General features: G+C 44.9%; 1 pseudogene; it reads right to left on the bottom strand.

The window, feature by feature from the left end:
* Positions 1-240: 240 nt before the first annotated feature.
* Positions 241-1293, bottom strand: LOC137097972 (adenosine receptor A1 pseudogene; annotated as a pseudogene).
* Between the last annotated feature and the right edge of the window lie 8029 nt (positions 1294-9322).

The raw sequence follows: 9322 nt of genomic DNA, 5'->3' as shown, positions 1-9322 counted from the left end.
AGGAAACTGGCCTTTCCACGTGTGACAGAAGCAAAATCAATTTTGCAAGAACACGAGGGAAGCGCGCAGATTCACTCAAGGCACCCGGCCTTACTTGTTGCAGATTTGGGATTATCTATCTGTCTGTTGCAATTTAACAATATCTTGGCAAGCTCCATTTGACCTCCAGTAAAGTCCATTCCCACTGTTAGGGCTTTGGGTTCCCTCAACTGGAAACTTACATCCAGACATCATGGAAAGTCAGTTTCCCGGCAGAGAGGTATTCCGAAAGATTGGGCTCTCTGACGCGTTGGACGGGATGGTCTCGGATCCCGAAAGCACCCCCACGGTGGTGGACAGACAGATGCAAGACCAGGCGCTTTCGAAGGCTTTCCGGAAGGATCTCATGCGGAAGACGTAGATCACGGGGTTGATGGTCGAATTGACGTGGGAGAGAATGATGGTAGCCAACACAACCTGGCTGGGGATGTAGCAGGAGGGACAGACGAGCATGATGGTGTTGAGGATGTGGACTGGGAACCAACAGGCGATGAAGCAGAAGACCACAATGAAGAGCGAGGTGGCCGTCTGCAGCTCCTTGCGGACGATGATGCGCCGCCGTTCTTGAGCACTGACGTCCACCTCTCCTTCAGCCACCTTCCGGATCTGGCGCTTGACCTCCAAGAAGATCCGTCCGTACAGCACCATCATGACCGACAAAGGGGCCAGCATGCAGGCCATGAAGTTGAAGTAGACCATGTACGTGTTCTTGATGATACTGTTGAATAAGCATTCCCCACTGGCCGGCAATGGGTTGTGCCACCCCATCAGGGGCAGGAGACCAATTACGATGGCCAGGACCCAGCAAGCCAAGATCACCAAAAGAGAGTTGCGAGGACTCATCAAGGACTTGTATTGGAAAGGCCTCAGGATGGAGATGTACCTCTCTACGGCGATGGCCAACAGGCCAAAGACGGAGGCTTGCGTGAACACCAACAGCGTGCAGAGCATCCAGAGGCACAGTTGTGGCCTGTGGCGCGGCAAACCCAACTCGGTGAACTGAGCGCAAGGGATGGCCACGGCACCCACCAGGAAGTCCGCCATGGCCAAGGAGACCAGGAAGTAGTTGGTGACGACGGCACGTAGCTTCCGGTTCTGCAAGATGACGCCGCAGATGAAAAGATTGCCCACAATGGAGAGCAGGGACGTCAAGTTCTCGCAGAGGAAGTAGGGGATGTTGAGGACTGGAGACGAAGTCACGTTGGACGCTTGGAAGCAGAGGTTCTTGGAGGATGAATTGTCAATGTCTTCCATTATGGGATGTTGGCCATCTTGCTAGGAGGAACCTTCTTCTCCTGTGGGCTTCATTCCTTTGGAGATTGTCAACACATTATCCCCTGATCGTGGGGATGTTCCAGAATCTGTGGAATAAGATGGGACAATTTCATGGTTGTATAGAAGAGATTTCATCAGGTTAGCTAGTTGCATGGCAAGTAGTTCCTGCTACAATTTCCACTTCATAAGAAGATAGAAAATGTGCCTTAATGTAAAATAAAACAACTGTAGTTCACATTTGATCAGCCCACACACTGCCTTGCCAGAGAAAGAAAATATGCCACGCAGGTGAACAATAAAGAACAAGTAGTTTACTCTTTGTCATTCAGAACAACATATGTACAATGTGATCAGTTGCATCCACTCACATAATGTCCTGTTATGGGAGATCTAAAATATCTTCCTTTGTCCATGTGTATAAATTCATTCAGCAGCTCATGAAGCAAGAGTACACCTGAATAATAATAATAATAATAATAATAATAATAATAATAATAATAATAATAAATTTTATTTATACCCCGCCAACATCTCCCCAAAGGGACTCTGGGCAGCTAACATGAGGCCAAGCCCAGCAGTTACAACAAAGCACCCAACCCATCTAAAACACAGACATGTGCCTTTCATCTCAAGAACAGACAAGCATCCCAAGCTCTGAAGATCACCTGGGAAGGAATCCCACTGGAGCATTGCAGCGCATCCAAATACCTGGGAGTCACTCTGGACCGTGCTCTGTCCTACAAGAAGCACTGCCTGAACATCAAGCAAAAAGTGGGTGCTAGAAACAATATCATACGAAAGCTGACTGGCACAACCTGGGGATCACAACCAGACACAGTGGAGACATCTGCCCTTGCGCTATGCTGCTCTGCTGCTAAGTATGCATGCCCAGTGTGGAACACATATCACCACACTAAAACAGTGGATGTGGCTCTTAATGAGACATGCCGCATTATCACGGGGTGCCTGCACCCTACACCACTGGAGAAATTACACTGCTTAGCTGGTATTGCACCACCTGACATCCGCCGGGAAGTAGCAGTAGTGAAAGGACCAAGGCAGAGACATCTCCAGCTCATCCCCTGTTTGGGTATCAGCCAGCACATCAACGACTTAAATCTAGAAATAGTTTTCTAAGATCTACAGAGACACTCGCCGGAACACCTCAGCAAGCGAGAGTCCAAAAGTGGCAGGCTCAAACCCAGAACCTCAACCCATGGCTGATACCCAATGAGAGACTCCCCCCTGGGCACACAGAAGACTGGGCGACTTGGAAGGCGCTGAACAGACTGCGCTCTGACACCACGAGATGCAGAGCCAACCTTCTGAAATGGGACCACAAAGTCGAATCCTCGACATGCGAGTGCGGAGAAGAGCAAACCACTGACCACCTGCTGCAATGTAACCTGAGCCCTGCCACATGCACAAGGGAGGACCTCCTTGCAGCAACACCAGAAGGACTCCAAGTGGTCAGATACTGGTCAAAGGACATTTAATCAACTACCAAACTCACAAATTTTGTATTTTTCTGTTGTTGTTTTTTTGCTCTGTTCTGAATGAAATGTAATATAATCGACTGGTTGCACTGACACGATAAATAAATAAATAAATAAACAACAAAGCAAATATGATAATACATCAAATAAAAATATAATAAAAATACTCAATATGCCCAAATGTGGACACTGGTGGAGTTTGGGGAAAATAGACCTTGATATTTGGGAGTTGTAGTTGCTGGGATTTATAGTTCACCTACAATCACAGAGCATTCTGAACCTCACCAATGAGAGAATTGGGCCAAACTTCCCACACAGAATCCCCATGACCAACAGAAAATACTGTCTTTTTTATTATGGTTATTGGTGACCCCTCTGACCTCCTTCGCAACGCCTCCAAGGGTCCCGACCCAAAGGTTGAGAGACATTGGCTTAATGGCTTATAGATCAAAGGAGATTCTGCAAGTTTAGTTTCTGACTGTCCAAATTTGGAATGAAACTCATCAAAATCCAAGTGAGATGGAAGCAAAACTTGGATGGATGGATGGATGGGTAGGTAGGTAGCTAGGAAAAGGTAAAGGTTTTCCCCCGACATAGAATCATAGAATCAAAGAGTTGGAAGAGACCTCATGGGCCATCCAGTCCAACCCTCTGCCAAGAAGCAGGAATGTTGCATTCAAATCACCCCTGACAGATGGCCATCCAGCCTCTGTTTAAAAGCTTCCAGAGAAGGAGCCTCTACCACACTCCGGGGCAGAGAGTTCCACTGCTGAACGGCTCTCACAGTCAGGAAGTTCTTCCTCATGTTCAGATGGAATCTCCTCTCTTGTAGTTTGAAGCCATTGTTCCGTGTCCTAGTCTCCAAGGAAGCAGAAAACAAGCTTGCTCCTTCCTCCCTGTGGCTTCCTCTCACATATTTATACATGGCTATCATATCTCCTCTCATCCTTCTCTTCTTCAGGCTAAACATGCCCAGCTCCTTAAGCCGCTCCTCATAGGGTTTTCTCTCCAGACTCTTGATCATTTTAGTCGCCCTCCTCTGGACACATTCCAGCTTGTCAATATCTCTCTTGAATTGTGATGCCCAGAATTGGACACAATATTCCAGGTGTGGTCTAACCAAAGCGGAATAGAGCATGAATAGCATGACTTCCCTAGATCTAGACACTATGCTCCTCTTGATGCAGGCCAAAATCCCATTTGCTTTTTTTGCCGCCACATCACATTGTTGGCTCATGTTTAACTTGTTGTCCACGAGGACTCCAAGATCTTTTTCACACGTACTGCTCTCGAGCCAGGCATTGTCCCCCATTCTGTATCTTTGCATTTCGTTTTTCCTACCAAAGTGGAGTATCTTGCATTTTTCCCTGTTGAACTTCATTTTGTTAGTTTCGGCCCATCTCTCTAATCTGTCAAGATCCCTTTGAATCCTGCTCCTGTCCTCTGGACTATTGGCTCTCCCTCCCAATTTGGTGTCGTCTGCAAACTTGATGATCCTGCCTTCTAGCCCTTCATCTAAGTCATTAATAAAGATGTTGAACAGAACCGGGCCCAGGACGGAACCCTGCGACACATTAAGTCCAGTCGTCTCTGACTCTGGGGATTGGTGCTCATCTCCAGCCAAAGAACCGGCATTGTCCATAGACACCTCAAGGTTATGTCAGCATGACTACATGGAGCGCCATTACCTTCCCACTGGAGCAGTACCTATTCATCTACTCACATTTCCATGTTTTCAAATTGAAGCTGGGCAGACAGCGAAAGCTTACGCTGCTTCCCAGATTCAAACCTGCGACCTTTTGGTCAACAAGCTCAGTAGCTCAGCAGTTTAACCCACTGGGCCACCGGGGGCTCTGATGATAGATAGATAGATAGATAGATAGATGGATGGATGGATGGATGGATGGATGGATGGATGGATGGATGGATGGATGGATGGATAGATATTACAGCTCCCATCAGCCCCACCAACAGCGTGACCATGGGAAATTCATCCCACTTCATATCACCTTCTTCCAAGTCCTGAAAACCACAAACGCGTGCCTTGGAAAATGGTGCTATTGATGTGCAAGTCTTGCATAAAGTATCCCTGACTCACCTGTCGGGTCGACTTTCCGAGTCACCTGTTTCTTTTCTCGCTCCTTGTCCTGAAAAACATGAGGCCAGGGCCAAACGTGTACCTGTCTCCCCCAAATCCTCATCTCCTGCAACCTGAGCCGCCCGCCCCATCTGTGCCTCGCCTGGTGCCGCTTCCGTCTTCTTATGTTTATAAAAACTAGATCTGATAAGTGGCAGTTAGCATACAAAAGCACCTGCTTCACCCATGGAAAGGTATGAACAAAAGACCAAATGGCAGAGAGAAAAAGAGAATATGTTTACCTGGCTGCAGCACAAAATGGGGTGCAGAGAGAAGAGCACTCGAGACATGTATTTGGGGTTGCCCAGGGCAAAAAAATCTGGTAGATTTCAATGACATTTCTCCATTTCGGTCGAGCTGAGGTAGGAACACCTAGAAGTTGGGGTTCTAGATCAGGCATTGGCAAACTTTGACCCTCCAGATGTTTTGGACGTCAACTCCCACAATTCCTAACAGCCGGTAGGCTGTTAGGAATTGTGGGAGTTAACGTCCAAAACATCTGGAGGGTCAAAGTTTGCCAATGCCTGATCTAAAAGCCCAACTTCTAGGTGTTCCTACCTCACCTCGACCGAAATGGAGAAATGTCATTGATAGACCACATCAGCTATAGTTTCTGAGTGCATAGGATAGATCACATCAGCTCTAATTTCTAATTGCACTGGATAGACCACATCAGCTCTAGTTTCTGATTGCATTGGATAGACCACATCAGCTCTAGTTTCTGACTGCACTGGATACACCACATCAGCTCTAGTTTCTGATCGCATTGGGTAGACCACATCAGCTCTAGTTTCTGCATTGGATAGACTACATCAGCTCTAGTTTCTGATTGCATTGGATAGACCACATCAGCTCTAGTTTCTGATTGCATTGGATAGACCACATCAGCTCTAGTTTCTGATTGCATTGGATAGACCACATCAGCTCTAGTTTCTGATTGCATTGGATAGACCACATCAGCTCTAGTTTCTGATTGCATTGGACACACCACATCAGCTCTAGTTTCTGACTGCACTGGATACACCACATCAGCTCTAGTTTCTGATCGCATTGGACAGACCACATCAGCTCTAGTTTCTGACTGCACTGGATACACCACATCAGCTCTAGTTTCTGATCGCATTGGGTAGACCACATCAGCTCTAGTTTCTAATTTAATTGGATTGACCACATTAGCTGTAGTTTCTGATTGATTGGATAGACCACATCAGCTCTAGTTTCTGACTGCATTGGATAGACCATATCAGCTCTAGTCTTTAATCGCATTCGATAGCCCACATAAGCTCTAGTTTCTGGTTGTATTGGGTAGACCACATCAGCTCTAGTTTCTGATTGCATTGAATAGATCACATCAGCTCTAGTTTCTGTTTGTATTGGATAGACCACATCAGCTCTAGTTTCTGTTTGCATTGGATAGAGCACATGGAAAGTTTGGCCCAATTCTATTGTTGGTCGGGTTCAGAATGCTCTTTGATTGTAGGTGAACTCTAAATCCCAGTAACTACAACTCCCAAACATAAAGTCTATTTTCCCCAAACTCCACCAGTGTTCACATTTGGGCATATTGAGTGTTTTGCCAAGTTTGGCCCAGATCCATAATTGTTTGAGTCCACAGTGCTGGATGTAGGTGAACTACAACTCCAAAACTCAAGGTTAATGTCCACCCAACTCTTCCAGTATTTTTTGTTGCCCATGGGAGTTCTCTGTGCCACATTTGGTTTGATTCCATTGTTGGTGGAGTTCAGAATGATATTTGATTATGGGTGAACTATAAATCCCAGCAACTACAACTCCCAAATGTCAAGGCTTATTTTCCCCAAACTCCACCAGTGTTCACATTTGGGCATATTGAGTATTCAAGCCAAGTTTGGTCTAGATCCATCATTATTTGATGCTTTCTGGATGTGGGTGAACTACAACTCCCAAATTCAAGGTCACCGTCCACCAAACCTTTCCAGTATTTTCTCTTGGTCATTGGAGTTCTGTGTGCCAAATTTGGTTCAATTCCTTTGTTGGTGGAGTTCAGAATGCTCTTTGATTGAAGGTGAACTATAAATCCCAGCAACTACAACTCACAAATGTCAAGGCCTCTTTTCCCCAAACTCCACCAGTGTTCACATTTGGGCTTATTATTATTATTATTATTATTATTATTATTATTATTATTATTGAGGATATATTGAGTATTCAAGCCAAATTTGGTCCAGATCCATCATTATTTGATGCTTTCTGGATGTAGGTGTACTACAACTCCCAAACTCAAGGTCAATGCCCACCAAGCTCTTCCAGTATTTTCTCTTGGTCATGGGAGTTCTGTGTGCCAAGTTTGGTTCAATTCCATCATTGGTGGAGTTCAGAATGCTCTTTGATTGTAGGTGAACTATAAATCCCAGCAACTACAACTCCCAAATGACAAAATCAATCCCACCAGTATTCAAATTTGGGTGTATGTATCGGGTATTTGTGCCATATTTGGTCCAGTGAATGAAAATACATCCTGCATATCAGATATTTACATGACGATTCATAACAGGAGCAAAATCCTATGTTTATATTTCTTTCTAGTTTTTCAGGGAACTTTGTTGAACACTCAGCAAGCAGGAGTCCAATTCCGAATACGAAAGCCATGAAATTGCACCCTTGTTGTCCCTTTCCATGCCTCCTTGGTTTGGCTCCCATTCTCTTGCCAATTTATTCATTTTGAGCAGCTTAACGGGTTTAATGAGCCGTCAGTTCCATAAAAGCTTTGCACAATGGCTTTGGGGTTTTTTCTCTCTCTCCCTCCTTCCTTCCCTCCCTTGTCAAGCACATCTCCAGATAAGAGATTTATAGCCTGGCTTGACGTAAAAGTCAATATTTTCTTTATATTAAAGGAAAATAAAGTTAAGAAGGATCGGTTTACTGACCTTTCCAGCCTGGAGAAACCAATATGTTCTTCGGATATTGGGGTGGGGTGGTCAATGTTTTTTTGTGGTGGGGCTCCTCTGCTTTTAATGCAGCGGTTCTCGACCTTCCTGATGCTGCGACCCCTTAATATAGTTCCTCATGTTGTGTTGACCCCCAAACATAACATTATTTTCGTTGCTACTCCATAACTGTAATTTTGCTACTGTTGTGAATTGTAACACAAATATCTGATATGCAGGATGTATTTTCATTCACTGGACCAAATTTGGCACAAATACCCGATACGCCCAAATCTGAATACTGGTGGGGTTGCGGGGGATTGATTATGTCATTTGGAAGTTGTAGTTGCTGGGATTTATAGTTCACCTACAGTAACAGAGCATTCTGAACTCCATCAACAATGGAATTGAACCAAACTTGGAACACAGAACTCCCATGATCAATAGAAAATGCTGGAAGGGTTTGGTGGGCATTGACCTTGAGTTTTGGAGTTGTAGTTCACCTATATCTATATAGCAATGTGGACTCAAACAATGATGAATCTGGAGCAAACTTGGCACACATACTCAATATGCCAAAATGTGAACACTGGTGGAGCTGGACCAAGTTTGGCCCAGCTTCACTTACAATCAAAAAGTATTCTGAACTCCACCAACAATAGAATTGGGGCAGACTTCCCACACAGAACCCCCATGTCTAACAGAAAATACTAGAAGGGTTTTGTGTGCATTGACCTTGAGTTTTGGAGTTGTAGTTCACCTACATCCAGAGAGCACTGTGGACTCAAACAATGATGGATCTGGACCAAACTTGGCACGAGAAAACAATATGGCCAATGTGAACACTGGTGGAGTTTGGGGAAAATAGACTGTGACATTTAGGAGTTGTAATTTCTGGGATTTATAGTTCATCTACAATCAAAGAGTATTCTGAACTCCACCAACGATGGAATTGAACTGAACTTGGCACATAGAACTCCCATGATCAACTCAAAATACTGGAAGGGATTGGTAGGCATTGACATTGAGTTTGGCAATTGTAGTTCACCTACATCCAGAGAGGACTGTGGACTCAAACAATGATGGATCTGGACCAAACTTGGCACGGAAACTTAATATGCCCAAATGTGAACACTGGTGGAGTTTGGGGAAAATAGAGCTTAACATTTGGGAGTTGTAGTTGCTGGGATTTATAGTTCACCTGCAATCAAATAGCAGAACTCCACCAACAATGGAATTGAACGAAACTTGGCACACAGAACTCCCATGACCGACAGAAAATACTGGAAGGGTTTGGTGGGCATTGACCTTGAGTTTTGGAGTTGTAGTTCACCTACATCCAAAGACCACTGTGGACTCAAACAATGATGGATCTGGACCAAACTTGGCATGGAAACTTAATATGCCCAAATGTGAACACTAGTGGAGTTTGGGGAAAATGGAGCTTAACAGTTGGAAGTTGTAGTTGA

Source organism: Anolis sagrei, chromosome X, assembly GCF_037176765.1.
Source record: "Anolis sagrei isolate rAnoSag1 chromosome X, rAnoSag1.mat, whole genome shotgun sequence".
NCBI lineage: Eukaryota > Metazoa > Chordata > Lepidosauria > Squamata > Dactyloidae > Anolis > Anolis sagrei.
The sequence above is the reverse complement of the archived record's forward strand: the minus strand, read 5'-3'. Positions and strand labels throughout refer to the sequence as shown.